Here is a 16565-nt window from a genome sequence, read left to right as displayed (position 1 = left end):
GCGGTGGAAGAATGAACTGCTCAACCAGTGCGCGTCGATTCCCGCCGCGGTTTTGTGTTCGCAAGGACTGCGCGTGGGAACGAAGGACCAACGACCCTCTCGACATTCCATTCCTCCTTTACCCCAGCCTCTCCTGTCTGCATCGGCCAGCCGTGCCCAGAGATTGGACCGCGCCGATGAACGGCCGCCAGCGCGCACCGCTCGAGTCGAGGTCTAATAAATAGTTTTTGTCTGTTCGCAAAAGCATTGTTTCTTCAAGCCAACTGCGGACATAACATTTTCTAAAAAAATATAGAAAGCCTCCCCATCTACCATCCACAACGTTGCGTAAATCTATACAGTTGGTGCATCGAAAAATGCGCACGTCATCTTTCCCCTCCCGCTTCCACCTATGATCGAACAAAAGACGGTCGTTCGACCTTTTACATTTACTTCAAAATATTATATATTGTTGCATGATGACTGATTAATAATATCGAAGAGGCGGAGTTCCGAACTTCTCTGCTGTTCTGGCCAAATTTAGTTATGGATTACACAAACTATGGTCAAGTTAGCTAGCTGAAAATTATCTGACTGAATATATACATGTTTTTATTTGTATTCAGTTAAGTTTCGCTATTCGGGTAAGAGTAGATGTTTTTATAAAAATTGTCAAGATCGGCCCAAGAAACGAAATTTTCCTAAATTGCAGGCCTTTGTTTCAGAAAAGGTTCATGGTAGAGCAGCAATAATTCCACACTATGTTCTCAGCATAGTTATCCGCAAACAGGTAAAGCTTATTTTTGTGACATTTTAATACAGATACGATCGCGCTAATTTACAGAAAACAGAGAACATTGAAAATTTCTTAGGAAAATAAAAAAAAAACTGTTTTAACACTGTTTAAACTTCTTCCGCCTATTCTACACAACCTCAGCTTTCAAAATCATTAAAAACACCGCGCATAGTTTTGTTGCGCTAGTAACTATGGCCACTTTGATAAAGCCTTTGTCCAATTATAGCGCACCGCGCAGATCTGAAGTTCTCCGGAATTTGTGAATCGTTCAAGGTTTTTAAATTTTGGCATATTATTGTAACAGGGAGAAATACATTTATAAAAGAGGGTTAAAGATATATGCATTGAGAAACAGCCAAGGAGCCAGGCAATGAGGGCCCCCAGTTCGACGCACTTCTTTTTCTTAATCTTCCACAAACGAGCGCGCCACTTCGTCCTCATCATTCTCCAGCTATAAAAGTATTTCTTCGGTTATTGTTTGTCTCGACTTCGCAAATTGACGGTAGCAATGAATGATTCAGAATCAGTTTTGTACGCGTCGAATTCCTGATGCGCTGTGGCATCAGGCACCACACAGACGTTTTTCGCAATCACCTTCACCTTAACGCGAATTACAGAAGGAGACGATAACGTTCAATGAGCAAGCAACGTATTCCAAATCATTTTAGTAGAATGGAAAAATTGTGAAGGGCATGGAAAACTGCCTCAGTAAAACACAGTGTTTCTGGTCTGCATCCGTTTTTTTTTTCGAATGACTCGACAGCGCACATTATTTTCATTCCTGTACAGTTTCTTCCATGCAGTCCTGGCTAGCGGGCCTGCATGAAGTGTGATCATCAGATTGAACGCGCGACAAAAGGCCCACTTCAGGCCGTCTGGATGCCGTCATCTGAGAGAGGCACGAGCATCCGGTTACCAATTGTTTTTTTTTTCCTTTTTTTTTAGCATTCGATACCTTGCTTTGCCACTGCAGCACCAGTTATGCTTTCCACCGATCGCATCTGGCGCAGCAGTTTCTCATGCGGCAGAGGCTGTCGCCCGCGCTGGTGAAGCGAGCTTCCCGACAGTGATTAACTTTACCCCGTGTTATTGGCGTCCGGTTGCGGTGCGGAAAACAGGCGGATAGAATAGTGAAGCTCTAGTGCTGATGCGTTGAACTGCACAAGGAAGTATTTTTTATTAGTTTTGGGTAGCTTCACCATAATATATGTATCGAAGTCTGTCGGTCTGAAGACGCAAAAACGAGCTCTCACTGCACCGCCTCTTAAAACGAACGTCTAGGGTGAGCACACCCACGCGCTCATGGCCGCTCCGGTCATCTCAACATCTCAACATTACTGTCCTCATTTCCGTCGACATCTTTTCCCCACTGTTGGACATATTTTTAGAACCTGAAATCCAATCCTGCTTGCATTTTATTCGCTTAGTGGCCAAGAAGTCAGACCTACAGCAATTGCAAATTCCTGTTTAAGGGTCTTATTGGACTGGTCGTAACTACTAGTGCACTAATATTGTGCAATGTGTTTTTATTGACATTGCAAATTGATGTAGAGAAGAATACGTGAACAAAGTTTAAAAAGAGATTATAAACGGTTTTTTTTATTCTGCTCGGAAATTTTCATTGTAATAATGGTGAAGGTGATTGCGAAAAACGTCTGTGGGCTGCCCTATGCCAGAGCGCATCAGGAACTCTACGCATACAAAGCTGACTACGATTCATTCATTGCTGTGTCTGTCACAGCTAGTTTGCAACGTCGAGACAAAAAATGACAGAGGATGATGAGGACGAAGTGGCGCGCTCGTTTGTGGAAGAATAAAAAAAAAATAAGTGCGTCGAACTGATTGCCTGGCTTCTTGGCTGAATACAAGTACCTTCGCACTTGTATTCAGAGCTCGAGCGTAATCACTGTGCCATCACGCCTTATACGCTTCAGATTCGGATATCAATTTTGTAGAAATTTGCGGAATCCTTGTGGATTGTGGGCGAATGTTCTACTTGTCATGGGTCCCGAAAGCGATAGCGCGCATGCATAGGCGGAATTTCTCGCCGTTCTTCCTAAAGGCTCAATAGGCCTCATTCTGGAAGCGACGGACCAACTGAGCATAGGCATTAAAAACAGTTGAGCAGAGGCAATTTACGAGACTTTTGCGGCCACAGGCCGACAAAAATGACCTTCCTTTTGAGACGTGTGCTAGCGAGGTAAGCACACCTGCGAGAAAAAGTGGAGAGGCCACGCGCTTTGAAAAGTCTGCACGTGCGCCTTTTCTGACGATGAAGCGGTTATTTCTGTTTAAGGTACTCTCCTAAATGTAATGGCAATCTTGCCCAAATAATTTTGTCTGGCGCATTGTTTTGTATAAAATAAAAAAAAAGCAATCGTAGCGGTTTGCTCGAAGCTGTACGTGTTGGTTCAATGCTGGGAACTAAAGCTGGAACGTGAAACCGAAGGAGGTTCTTGCCTCTATCAGCCTCTCTCGCCTCCCTGCTGTTCACCGGTAGTCTGCGCAGAGCGTGCGCAAGCCAACAGCGCATGTGAGACGCGCCAGCACAGTCGGTGGGAAACAGGCGGAGGAAGAGGGTGGATGTTTACTCTGCGGGCGCGTTGAGGCCAAATTACAGGCGCCGAGGAGCTCGTTTCATCGTACTGGGCGCGCCGCTTTCGAGCTCGCACGATGTCGACAATCGCCGAACCTTTCGCTTTCGCCGTAGTCCCTTTATGTTCTCTCTCCGAGTGCGTTTTTTTTTTTCGTTTTTTTTTTTTGTCTAGATATATATAATCTCGCTATTACTGCCTGTAATATATAGATATTGATGGTTATTCGCTTATTTAGTCGAGTTTGCATTTTTCCACCTTTTCGCGTTTCAGGGTTTGAACTGTTGTCATATTACTTTTATGGATTCCGTTACGCGTGTTTTTACGTTGCGTTTCTTCGTGACAGTAAATAAATGCATATTGTAGCGCCCGAACAAGAAGCGCGATCGCTTTGACAAAGACGGCGACGCTGCTGCCGTGACTCGCACGCATGCGCTGTTCCGCTGCTGTTGTGCTGCACTGTGCAGTTGCCCCGACTTCGAACCATTCTTTGCTGTGTCTGTCACAGCTAGTTTGCAATGTCGAGACAAAACGTTACTGGATGATGATGAGAATGATGAAGACGAAGTGGCGCGCTCGTTTGCGTAAGATTAAGAAAAAAGTGCGTCGAACGGGGGGCCCTCATTGCCTAGCTCCTTGGCTGTCTCTCATTGTATTTATCTTTATTCCTCTTTTGTAAGTATATTTCTCCCTGTTACAATAATATTGTCACGTCTCGGTAGAACGCCAAGGAGGGCCTAGCGATAGATGGTTTGGATGGTCGACCAGAGCGAGTCTTGCGTTCAAGCTTCTTTCTCTTCCAGGCTCGCCCTTGTCGTCTCATATGTCATCTTTTGCTTCGCCTTCTATGTGTCATTTGCCCCCCTCCTCAGGAAGCATCGTCTCGATGAGGTCGTGGGCGATTCACAAATGCCGTAGAATCTTCAGATCTGCGTAGTGCGCTACGCCTTGCACCAGGGCCTTATTGAAGTGGCCGTAATTACTTGCGCAACAAAATTATGTAAGGTGTTTTAATGATTTCGAAAGCTGGGGTATAGTGGAGAATACGTAGTAAAAGTTTAAACAATGTTTAAACTATCTTTACTTTCCTAAGAAATGTTCAATGTCCGCTGTTTTCTTTAAATTAGCGCGATCGTATCTGTGTATTGAAAAGTTATATAAATATAAGCTTTAGCTTTTTAATACATAACTATGCTGAGAACATAGTGTGGATTTTTTGCTGCTCTGCCATAAACCTTTTTTGAAAAAATTAGGTCTGCAAAGTAGAAAAAATTCGTTTCTTCGGCCGATTTTGTGAAAATTTATAAAAACATCTACACCACCTTGAAAAGCGCAAAATAGCTGAATACAAATAAAAACATGCATATATTTAGTCCGATAATTTTCAATTAACTGTAATATAATTTGCGTAATTCAAAACCAAAGTTGTCCAAAAGAGCAGAGAAGATAAGCGCGAAACTCCGCCTCTTCATTATTAATTTCGTGTGACCGGAAAAATGTTTTGGCAGCAAGACCAATTGCAGATCTCTTCTTTCCATTTATCTGACAATGTTATATAAAGTTTGGAAATTAATATAAAAGGTCGACCGACAATCTTTTTTTTTCTTACGTGGAAGAGAGAGGGAGAGAGAAAACTTTTAATGAGCATAATAATCAGTAAAAATTCCCAGGAGCTGGGTGGTCAGTGCCCCTAGTCCAGGGCTCCGCCTAGCGCGGTTAGAATGATCGGACTCTAAACTAATAGGCGGAACAAACTAATTTGTTATTTATTGCCGATATATATGTTGCGCGCCATATAAATGTACCGGGGCTTGTCATGCTCGCAGTCTGCGCGAAAAACTGCCATTTTTTTCTTTTTTTTTACCACCATTTGAATGCCCAAAACTAAAATGGGAAATTCGAGTCTTCCGGCATTTCATTTTCTAGGGATTGCTTCTAGAAAGTACACTCATCGTATTCGTTCCTTTCCCCAGGTAAACAGACGATGCTGCGCGTAGTTCCTTATGGATAATGCAAAAGCAATAGGACAAAAAACGGCTGAGAAAACGGTCAATTGTTCGATCAACTTGCGGCAACGTTTTCTTTCTCGGCAATGAAAAAGCTACCTTCTAACCATAATTTAATGTCACATAATCGTGCTATGACAACATGGTTTCGTTTTGTATGCGCGTTCTCACTAACAACTGGATTTGTCATCATCATCATCATCAGCCTGATTATACCCACTGCAGGGCAAAGGCCTCTCCCATATTTCTCCACTTAACCCGGTTCTGTGCTAGCTGCATCCACTTGACCCCTGCGAACTTCTTAATCTCATCCGCCCACCTAACTTTCTGCCGCCCCCTGCTACGCTTTCCTTCCCTTGGAATCCAGTTTGTAACCCTCAGCGACCATCGGTTATCCTCTCTTCGCACTACATGTCCTGCCCATGTCCATTTCTTCTTCTTAATTTCTACTAGAATGTCGGTAACTTCAGTTATTTCTCTGACCCACTCTGCACGCTTTCTATCTCTTAATGTTACCCCTACCATTTTTCGTTCCATAGCCCTCTGGGTTGTCTGCAACTTAAGTAGAACTCTCTTGGTTAGCCTCCACGTTTCAGCCCAATAGGTGAGTACAGGCAAGATGCAACTGTTGTATACTTTCCTCTTGAGCGATACCGGTAAGCTGCTAGTCAAAATCTGCGAGTACTTCCCAAATGCGCTCCATCCCAATCGTATTCTTCTTGTTATTTCCTTTTCGTGGTCCGGGTCTGCGGTTACTACCTGTCCTAAGTAGACATATTCGCCTACTACTACCAGTATTTCGCTACCTAATGTAAACTGCTGTTCCTTCCCGAGGCTGTTGAACTTTACCTTAGTCTTGTGCATATTGATATTCAAGCCTACCTTTCTACTTTTCCTGTCTAGGTCACCAATCATTATTTTCAGTTCATCCCCCGAGTTGCTTAGCAAGGCAATGTCATCAGCAAATCGCAGATTACTGAGGTATTCTCCATCTACCCTTATCCCTAACTGATCCCATTCCAAGTCTCTGAATACTTCCTCTAAACAAGCTGTGAACAGTACTGGGGAGATTGTGTCTCCTTGCCTAACACCTCTCTTTATGGGAAATTTGTTACTTTCTTTATGCAGAACTATGGTTGCTGTGCAGCCGCTATATATATCTTCCAGCACTTTCACGTATGGCTCGTCTACCCCCTGATTTCGCAATGCCTGCATCACCGCCGAGGTTTCAACTGAGTCAAATGCTTTTTCGTAATCAATGAATGCTATGTATAAGGGCTGGTTATATTCCGAGCATTTTTCTATCACCTGATTGATGGTATGGATATGATCGATAGTAGAGTACCGTTTCCGAAACCCTGCTTGATCCTTTGCTTGATTGCAGTCTAAGGTTGTCCTGATTCTATTACCGATTACCTTAGTAAATACCTTATACGTAACAGACAGTAAGCTGATTGGTCCGTAATTTTTAAGGTCCTTAGAGTCCCCTTTCTTGTGAATGAGGATAATGTTTGCATTCTTGCATGGTTCCGGTACCGTCGATGACACCAGGCACTGCGTATACAGGGTGGCCAGGTTTTCTAGCACGATATCCCCCCCGTCCTTCAGCAAATCTGTAGTTTCTGATCCTCTCCAGCCGATTTCCCCCTTTTCATAGTTTCTAGTGCTTTCTTGACCTCGTCCTTCGTCACTGGTGGAACGTCTGACTGTTTTTCCCTACCGCCAATCTCACTGGATTTGTACTAGAGGTTAAGTAGATCCAGGGATGTAATCGGCGTCCACTACAAGCATATTGGGTCGGGAGTGCTAGCCGGCTTCCTGGCCCACATGGCACGCGGCCGACCGTGGGCTGCCAAATGCCCGAGCTACCGTTGCCAAACAGGTTGGCATTCAGTTGGGTTACAAGCTCGGGCCATGGTTGCTGGCCGACTTCTGCCCAACCTAGTACATGGCCGACCATGGGCCGCCCAATGACCGAGCTACCATGGCCAAATTGGTCGGTATTCAGTCGGGTGCTCGAGCTTGGGCCTTGCTTGATGGCCGACTTCCGCCCTACCTGGCACATGGCCAACCATGGGCCGTCATTCGACCGAGCCCCGAATGCCGGCAGGTCGGCTCCCGACCAGCTGCCGACAACCGGCCATAGGTTGGCAGTCGGTCAACGCTGCTTGGGTACTATTGCGGTTATGACCCTCTAAGATATCGTGATGTGCCTTTTTCTTATAACGATCACATAAAAGGAATTGCGTAATGAATAATAACGAATGCATCCAAAAACCGTTAAAACCCAGATATCTGCCGCCCAAATCCGTACTTTAGCAAAAATAATTTTATTACATATAAAATTCGTTTCATGGAAAGAACAAAGGAGAAAATCACAACCTGTAATGAAAAGCAGTGTTGAATCAGACCAGACGGAACATTTTGCCTTCTTATTGTGCATAAGACTGCAGATCATTATAAGAAGAGGGCTTAAAAAGCTCAATAATACTGTTCTTGAACACAGTCCTATGTTGTTCAGGCAGCACTATTGTCTTGTGGTTGGTATATTTGGGTCTATATTACACACGGCAAATTCCCCGTTTGCCAAAACATTAATACTTCCACTGAAAGCAATATCGTCATGATGCAGCTACTACTGATGCGAGCAAAAGATTCTTGCCAAGACTATTTGCGACATTTTACTAATATATTTGTGATAGATTCATCACGTTTAAAATTATTTTTAGTTGATTCTATATTTAGGTTCTACTCCGCTTGTCGCCCTTAGTCCCTAAATCGACTGAGTTTTATTACACTCAAAAACAGGCATTGGAGCTTTTAACAGAAAACGTTAGTTGGACGCGCCCAAGATGTGGATATTTCCTTGAGCTGATAATCTAACACACGAATGTTTTGAAACCAGCAACCGTCGTAATAGCTAAGCCTTCTGCTGACTCCTTTTTACGAAAAGTGCTATTAACTCTATAGGCTCTCTCTAGTAGTTCACTGTATTTCCGTCAGCTCTCCACTTGAGACGCCCCATATAACTGCGTTCTCAACAACTTTCCTGAGCAGAGGAGCGCTGTCTTGCCGAAAATCTCTTCTGCTCTTGACACTATAGATTTCGCCCCCCCCCCCAGCATTCTCCCGTGGTTTACGCAATGTTTGGTTGAAGCAGCACGCTCTACATAATCTCAAAGCCCTGTCATGTTAGTCATCATCTTAATGGCTCTAGTGTTCCTGAGAACAGATTCTAGACATCGGAATCTCAAGTGAATGGTTGACTTATTAAGCACTCATTTCCAAGTTCTGTACTCTCTACCTCTCCACTTATTTCATAAAAAACTCTCATTTGTTTCTAGTACCCCTGCTGCCTTTTTCCGCTTGTAATCTGGTTGCGTGTCCTCAAGCATTGGTTGAAACAAAACATGAGGTGATGGGTCAGAGCTTCTGATATTCCACTAGAGAAGGCGAGTCTTAGCCTTTGACAATTATTAACCACTGCTTCAGCATTACAAATCATATCTTGGCTGCACCGCCACTGTGACTGTATTTTCTTGATTTTTGACGTTTCTATAGATAATTTATATAAGATGGCCACGAAAAAAAGCATGCTCCTTCGGATATTTGACGTATTTTAAAAATTAGGAGCCGCAATATTGTTGTGCTAATCAAGCTACGTTTCAAGGCGGCCGTCAGCACAATGTAAAAGAAGCTTCGTTACTCAGACTCTGTCGCACCTTATAGAAATCCCCAAGTGACATATATAAATATAGAGGGTCACGTTCTACAAATTACAAACAGAAAATTTCATGCTTAAATAGTACAAAGCAAACGAAGCACACGCAAGACGAAAAACTCCCTTGCGCTGCTCCTATGCTTATGCGAGCATGTACAGGACGGTTTAAGCGAACGCGTCCCGCAGATCTTATGACTGCCAAATCATCGTTAGGCGCCCATTCACGCTTTCGTAATCACTGCTCAATAGAACTGCTCACAAAGCACCGTACAGTAAATTTCAGCTCTTGTCCAAGACGCTGAATTTAAAGTCGACGCTAATTGACGACTATGCCACCTGACGTCACAAGCGAAGAGATTAAATGAGGTTTATGCAAAACAATATTTACAATATATGTAGAAAGGTTGGGAACATATGGAACTAGCTAACTCGGACTAGTCGATGATTATGAGCTATTTCATAGCACAAACCACTGCACTGGGCCATGGGGTTGAGTTTTTATGCCGCGGTGTCCTTCTCACGTTTGAATATTAGCCCATGAATCAAACATCATTCCGATTTGTTGCTTGCTACTTACCGCTCCCCTCCCGAATTTCTTAGAACTCTAAACTCATTCCCGAGATGCATATACAAGCACATAGAAACAAGTCAAAGCTTGCAAATGGCAGTTACCCCAGCGGCCATATCAGCATGCTGAATCCGGGTCTCAGCCCCACAACCTTAACTTGTACGCAGACCCCTCTCTTACACACAGAGAGAGAACATACAACCAAATACCCGATCCTTTCATCGCTCACCTTCTTAAACCCATGTCGCTATACGCGTTGGCACTGTGCACCTGGTCACCCCATATGCCACTGTTGACAACACTAATTTGGAGTTGTCGTTTCACAGTAATCGATAAATGACCGTAAGAGGTCTTCACCCTTGCTATTGTTGCTGAAACGACCCTCTCCAGGCGGGGGCATATCCCTTTTGTACGCCTGCTATTCCTACTCCCTCCATAGATGCAGTTCACATAGCAAGCGCGAAGAGAACAGTGTTAAGAATCCACTTTGTCCTATGTACATAAAAGGAAAGCTGACGCTTGACTGTGCTCACCATCTTTCCGCGTACCAACACCGACCCTTCCAGCAGTACTGTATTGCTGGAACTGTGCCGAAAATTTTGGCAGTTATTTGGCAGGCAGCAGATTTTTTCCATTAGGAAACCGATCTCAGAGTGCGTGATTCATGGAATGTCAAAATATGCGCTATAGTTCTCAGTTATTTTTCACAGAAAGTACCATGACGCACCAGCGGTTTAGTTTAGCATGAAGCATAAATAACACCACTAAGAATGCCAGAGCAATGCCCATGGCAACACGCATGTCAACTTAAAACAAGCATTGAAATTGCAAGGGGCGTTCGCTGTATCCAGCCACTTGCGTGCGCTTTCGCCATGCGTTTTCGCTACAACCAAGGCTTTTATTTTTCGGGAACCTGCAAAATCTACATGACATATTTCTTGACGTTTTATTGCGATAGCAGTACTGCACCAAGTTTGCCAAGTTTCAAGCCGTAGAGTGGCAATGATTGAGGCCATGCTTTTTATTTATTTAGAATACACCTCAAAGGCCTCAGGAGTTTGATATTACAGCCGAGAAGGAGAAGGAGAAGGAGGAGATGGAGTCGGAGGTGGAGGCGGAGAGTGTGAAGAGAGAGAAGGAAAGGGAGGAGGATGAGGAAGAGAGAGAGAAGGAGTAGGTGGAGAACGCTTGGGCACCGGCAGCTAATACTTTCGCTCCACATTAGGTTCAGCAGCATTGAACCCTTCTAATTTATATGTGGGCAAGTAGCTTACGCTCTCGCGTCATATTCTTAAACGATGAGCTTAAGTGTCCCCAGTAATGTAGCACTTTACACTGATAGGGAGTAATAGGGGAATAATGTAGCAGGCAAAAGAAGGTTCCGCCGTTGCAATCGCAATTCAGCTAGGGTTAAGCAGAGTTAAACCACAACTAATTTTTTATACCTACCTATGCTTGTGCCTCCATAGACATATGGCGCCTATGTACCGAATGAAGGCCACAGCCTGATTCAGGGTGCAAGTTGATAAAGTTAGGTCCCCATGTTGCATGTTCGTGTTCATAACAGAAGTTTGTTCATTAGCGCATTCCCTGGCTCCAGGACTGTTCGGGAGATAACCGGGTGCGATCTCTCCTTCGTGCACTGCTCCAAGTCTGCAAAACGAAAGGTTGTAAGCATATGTTATCAGATGCAATAAAGAGTTCTTTAAATGTCACAAAACACACCAAACATTGATGATTCGATATATATAAAGAAGCCCTTGTACAGAAATTCTGGACTTGCCGGCGTCTTCAACGTTGAGCGCATTTTGGTCTAAAAATTCCGGTTATCGCTGTGGGATGCATTATTTCGCAAGTGACATGATCGGAAACGAATTGGCCGGAAGGAAGGCCGGACCTTACAATACCAATACGCCTGACAAAAGCGGCCAACTAGCACCATTTCTTTTGGATAGAAATTAGACCATATGGAACTGCTGGATCCCTAGTAGCACAAGATACTTTAAATCTACGCCGGGACGTTCGTACAACGTGGTAGAGCAAAGCTTTTCTAGTCATGCCATGTGATTTTTGACATTATATTCCATCCGTATGCTAATGTGTATGTGTGAGATAACAAGGAAATGATGGACTGCTGATTATGTGAATATCAATGTGTGCCTACGCAAACGAAGTTGCTCTAGAAAAGGCGCTGACGGCAGTCGTTACCTGCCGCGTCACACCGTTAATAATGAAGCTTAAGTGTCCACCAATTTCTTCCTACTTATATCTAGGCCTTACTATCATAATTGTTGGCAAGCAATTAATGCAAGCTTACCTCCATCCTCAGGAACGGCGATATATAGAGCACGTTTTTGAGTTGGCTTCTATGCACAGACAATTTTAAAATTTAGACGCACGTTCGGATATTTCTTACCAAAATTAGCGCGAAAACCATTTCGGTGTGGGGAGAAATATTTTTCAATTATTTGCAGTTCAAAGTTTTTTTTATATTCTGCACAACTTCAGATTTCATGCTAGCTTTGTGAACAAACAATTAGCGCTTTAGCGCTTCACACGGAATGTCATTTCAGCCGTCCTCTAGGTTTTCAGAAGACGTTTCATTACTGTATCTCCTGAATGAGTAGGCAAAATTTTTGTGCTTTAAAAGAGTTGGAATACACCTGCTTTTGGCCACAATCCAGAATAATCACCTTCCGAACACAAGTAAAAATTTTCTCACGCAAAACAAAGGTGTTTTTTTTTTAGAAAAAATCTTGAAGGCCCTTTTGACAGCAAAAGTGCGATGAGGCGACAGCCATTATAGCGCGGACACCTATATCCCCCTTTCTTTTTTAACTTCTATCTTGCTCCCTTTCTTTACGGTGTGGTACATGTGTCCGCAGAGTATTGAGATGGATACTGTGCCTCGGTCAACTGGCCGCTGTGATTCAGCACCAAGGACCGAATGACCGACTACAACGAAATAACCAAGGCGTTCCGCCTAGCTCGCAGAACTCTTCCACCCCCTTGCTCGGGGCTCACTCGAGAGCAAGCCGTTTTATTCAGACAGCTACAGACGGGCTCACTCCCCAGCCCGTCGCTGATGCACAGAATGTATCCCGAGACGCACCTGACAGACAAATGCAGAATCTGCCGAACGGAGACGGCTGGCTTCGCACACATTCTGTTAAATTGCAACAAGTATCAGGAAGAAGCTAAGTCTGGGAGCATCCCGCCGTGACTGGAAGCAGCCGCAGGGAGCGACAATCAAGACGAAAAACTCTGGGCCGTCCAGCAGGTCATCAAGGCGCTGGCCCGGCAGGGAACCAGCTAGCTGGCCACGGCGAGCGGGGACCCAGGCCGCGCAGCCAGTGTCCAGAGGACAACGTAGGCCGCGTCCGGAGCGCGCGCGCGCTAGCGCGCGTTCTACTGCAGGCCCAAATAAACGTTTTACCAATCCAATCCAATATCCTGTAAATCAGTTTCAAACGCCGCTGATGCCAGCTGTACTAACGCTTCCTAGACAACTGGATCTGCTTCTGTTTGCTGTATGGTGCGGCGTTCGACGAAGCGGCAAATGAAAGACGTCACACGGAGGCCTGGATTGGACAACAGCCTGGTGACGTCGTAACCTGTCGTGATTTCATATCGCGCGCCCCTTTTAGAACACAACTAGCATTTCATTGAATCCACCAAAGTTCCATAATTTGTTTACCGGGAAGGAAATGCGCAGTATTTGTGACTCCCGGAATCCTGCTATCATCTTCAAGGTAGACAAGGGGAATCACGAAGTTCGTTTCATGATCTGGGACGTGGCGCAGTTGGTAAAGCGCTGGGCTATTGATCCAAGGAAGGGAGGTTCGATTCCCGGTGGACAGAAGGTTAAATTATTCACTTTTTCCTCTCACTCTCGAAAGTGTGACACCTCTGCTGTCAACCTTCTGCCGAGAACGATGAACATTAATGGCTTTGGTCTTAAGAAAATGGTAACCCTTATCTGTATCATAAGTGTATGAATGCAAGGCTCCACACAAAATGTACCTTTATTCTCACAGAAGATTAGGTTGAACGCCTTGGGATGTTCTGCAGCCCACTATGTTCGCTTATTGTTAACCATGTTTTGTATTTCTCTCCGCTTGTATTGGTCAATACATTACCGGAAGATTTATTGGTTACCTCATAAGTATTTATGAGCCGATGGGCACACTGTTTTTTGGGAGCGTGATTTAAGTTGCATAGTATTTGAACAGTAGCGACGAAAACAACTCTCACAGACGAGACAGCAGCCGAGAATCAAACAGATGCGCTGACTAACTAATAAATTGTTTATTGCGAAACAATCTGACCAATATATACCCTGTCTGTATGCTGTGTTTTCGTCGTTTCTTCCCACAACGAACCAACCAGCCTGACTATTCTTATCAAGGATGCACAAACTTAATTTGTAGACATTAGCTATGATTTGTTTAGAAGGAGAAATTATTATTTTTGGAAAACCTGTGATTTCTAGGGAAGTCCTAGGTCGCAGCGTACGAAATCCTGTTCGTACACGTCACTCGCCTGATATTATACATGTATTCTTGCTGCCTTGCACCAGCTGATTTCTCAGTCTAAGCTCATATGCAAATTATGTGTCCTTTGCTATTAATGTACTCGTTACTGTGTTGAGGATGCCCTCAACAGTCTGTGTTTAAATACGAACAATCCACATTTTAAACAGCAGTACTACTTGCCACCTGCGTTTCCTTTGCAGCAGGCGTTCGTGTAAAATGCAGTTATTTTTTTACCGAAGTTTGAGTGTCGTTTTGAAGCGAAAAGCTTCACTACGAGGTGCGGAGTTAAGCTTCACATATGCCATATGCCGCGACTGAGTGATGTCATAGCCTAGGCCAGCTGCGCAGCCCCATCGCCAAGCTCTTTAGGCGTTGCCTAGCAATACTTGAGGTGTGCTTCTTCGCCTCATATAAAGAAGTATGCATCCGGGAATCGAACCTCCATACCTTGGATACACAGCCGAGCGCTGTACCGCTATTCCACGCCCAGTGTCGTGAAACGCTCTTCATAATTCCTCCTGTCTACCGTGATGATAGCGGGATTCCGCGAGTGATGCGTCTTTCATAGCCTGAGTCATTTTGGGGCGTTAAACCCCGCACCCAAACTGATACTGAGATTTGCGCACATTTTGAAAGTACCAAAGACTAAAATAGTCAATTCACTCAATTAGGGTGATGTCAAGGAGGTGACGCACCCATCTGTCGTCCGCTATGAGGACCAAGTGGGAACGAGTGCGGCCCTACGCCGCCGGACGGCGTTACTTGCCTTCCGCGAATGACAGATGCTGTGCCTTTCCTTTCCTCTAAAAGAATTATTGAACGCCGGTGAACTTAGACGCGCTCGACATGGAAGCCAAGGAGAGTTTAGCTGCTGACGAACAGCACAGAAGACTGGAGAAATTAACTTCTTCTGATCTCGAGGTAGTCACTGCTTTTCGCTAGGTATCCAGGCATAGCTGAGCTAAGCCATCTTAAATTTTTTGCAAAACATTTTCTTTTCTAAAAACCTTTCTACTATGCTTTAAAACAGCGGATAGCGTAAGAAATGCTCACGTATTTTATGTGACTGAGTAGTGAAAGAATTGATTCTTGGTTCACGAGTCAACACATAGCTGCTTTGAATATTATTTGTTCTGGAATGATGCTTTCTTACTTAGGACAATACAATGGATGCTTTTAGATGAGTGTCCTAATATCCGACTCGTACATAAGGAATATCCAGAACATTCGATTATGCAAAGGCGAAACAGACCTCCTTTCGAACATCAGTTTTTTATTGCTTCTCTGGAGCCGTATGTCCTCCTGTCTGTAATCATTATTTTTTTTTTAAAACTTTATACAACCTCTATTTTCCCTCTGCCTTAGCGCATGTCAAATACTGGCTGCATCAGGTCATGATTCTAGTATTGTTTCGCAAGCGCCAGGCTGGCGGAGACAGCAACACTTTGTTGTGGAGCTTAGCACGCGCTTGCTTGTGCGCAGTTGTTCTAGACCATACCTCGTCAGGAACTATAGGTCTGTAATTGCAAAGTTCGTCCTTTACGCTTTGTAGCAGCCGATGCTCTCACTGCTTAAACGTCTTCATTGCCGCCTATCTTTAATCTTGCTGTGACGCCAGTCGCCGTTTACGTCAATAGTATGCAACCTTCTGTAATGTCCACGCCGAAATAAACCTACCGAAAATCCTACTAAACTCTTAAAGCAATGCGTCTCAAATGCATGTTCGCGGACCTCACAGGTTGTGCGAAGCGATGTTGTGCGTCACGAAATCAACACCCCCACACAAAAGGAAAGTTAGCACGATAGCTCTGGCATGTCCAGACAGTTTTCCCAATGTTAAAATCACGGATGGTTGTAGAACTTTTATTTCCATCCGAAGTCGGCGTCCTGTTCCCCGCCCCTGGCACGCGTGCTGGGGAAGACGGGAAGTCGTGCGCCCGCGGATTAGAGGCTGGCAGGTAGCCTTTGGCTTGTTGCGGCCTCTTCCGCCAGATGGAGGGTGCGGTGCTAGATCGCAGGGTCCGCGCTTCGCAGCAGGGTATCCCAGACTTCTCTACTTGTAATATTTTGTCCTATCCCTAGAGATTGTGGGCCCTCCCAAATTATGTGATCGAGGGCCCCGTTCGCTCCACACTGTTTGCATAGATCATTGTCTCTAAGGTCTGCTAGCGCGTGAAACGCCGAGACCGGGTTCATGAACGTATTAGTTTGTAGCCGCCTCCACGCGACAGCCTCTTTATTATTTCGGCTAACATCTGGCGGGGGTTCCTGATGTCTACGTCCCAATTTATAATGGTCGATAATTTCTCCGTAATTTTACAGACGCTCGTCGTATGCCCAGTGTTCGGAGGGCTCGATGGCTACCC

Source organism: Amblyomma maculatum, chromosome 11 (assembly GCF_055883805.1).
Source record: "Amblyomma maculatum isolate TAMU_Amacu chromosome 11, ASM5588380v1, whole genome shotgun sequence".
NCBI classification, from domain to species: Eukaryota; Metazoa; Arthropoda; class Arachnida; order Ixodida; family Ixodidae; genus Amblyomma; species Amblyomma maculatum.
Note: the sequence above shows the minus strand (reverse complement) of the source record.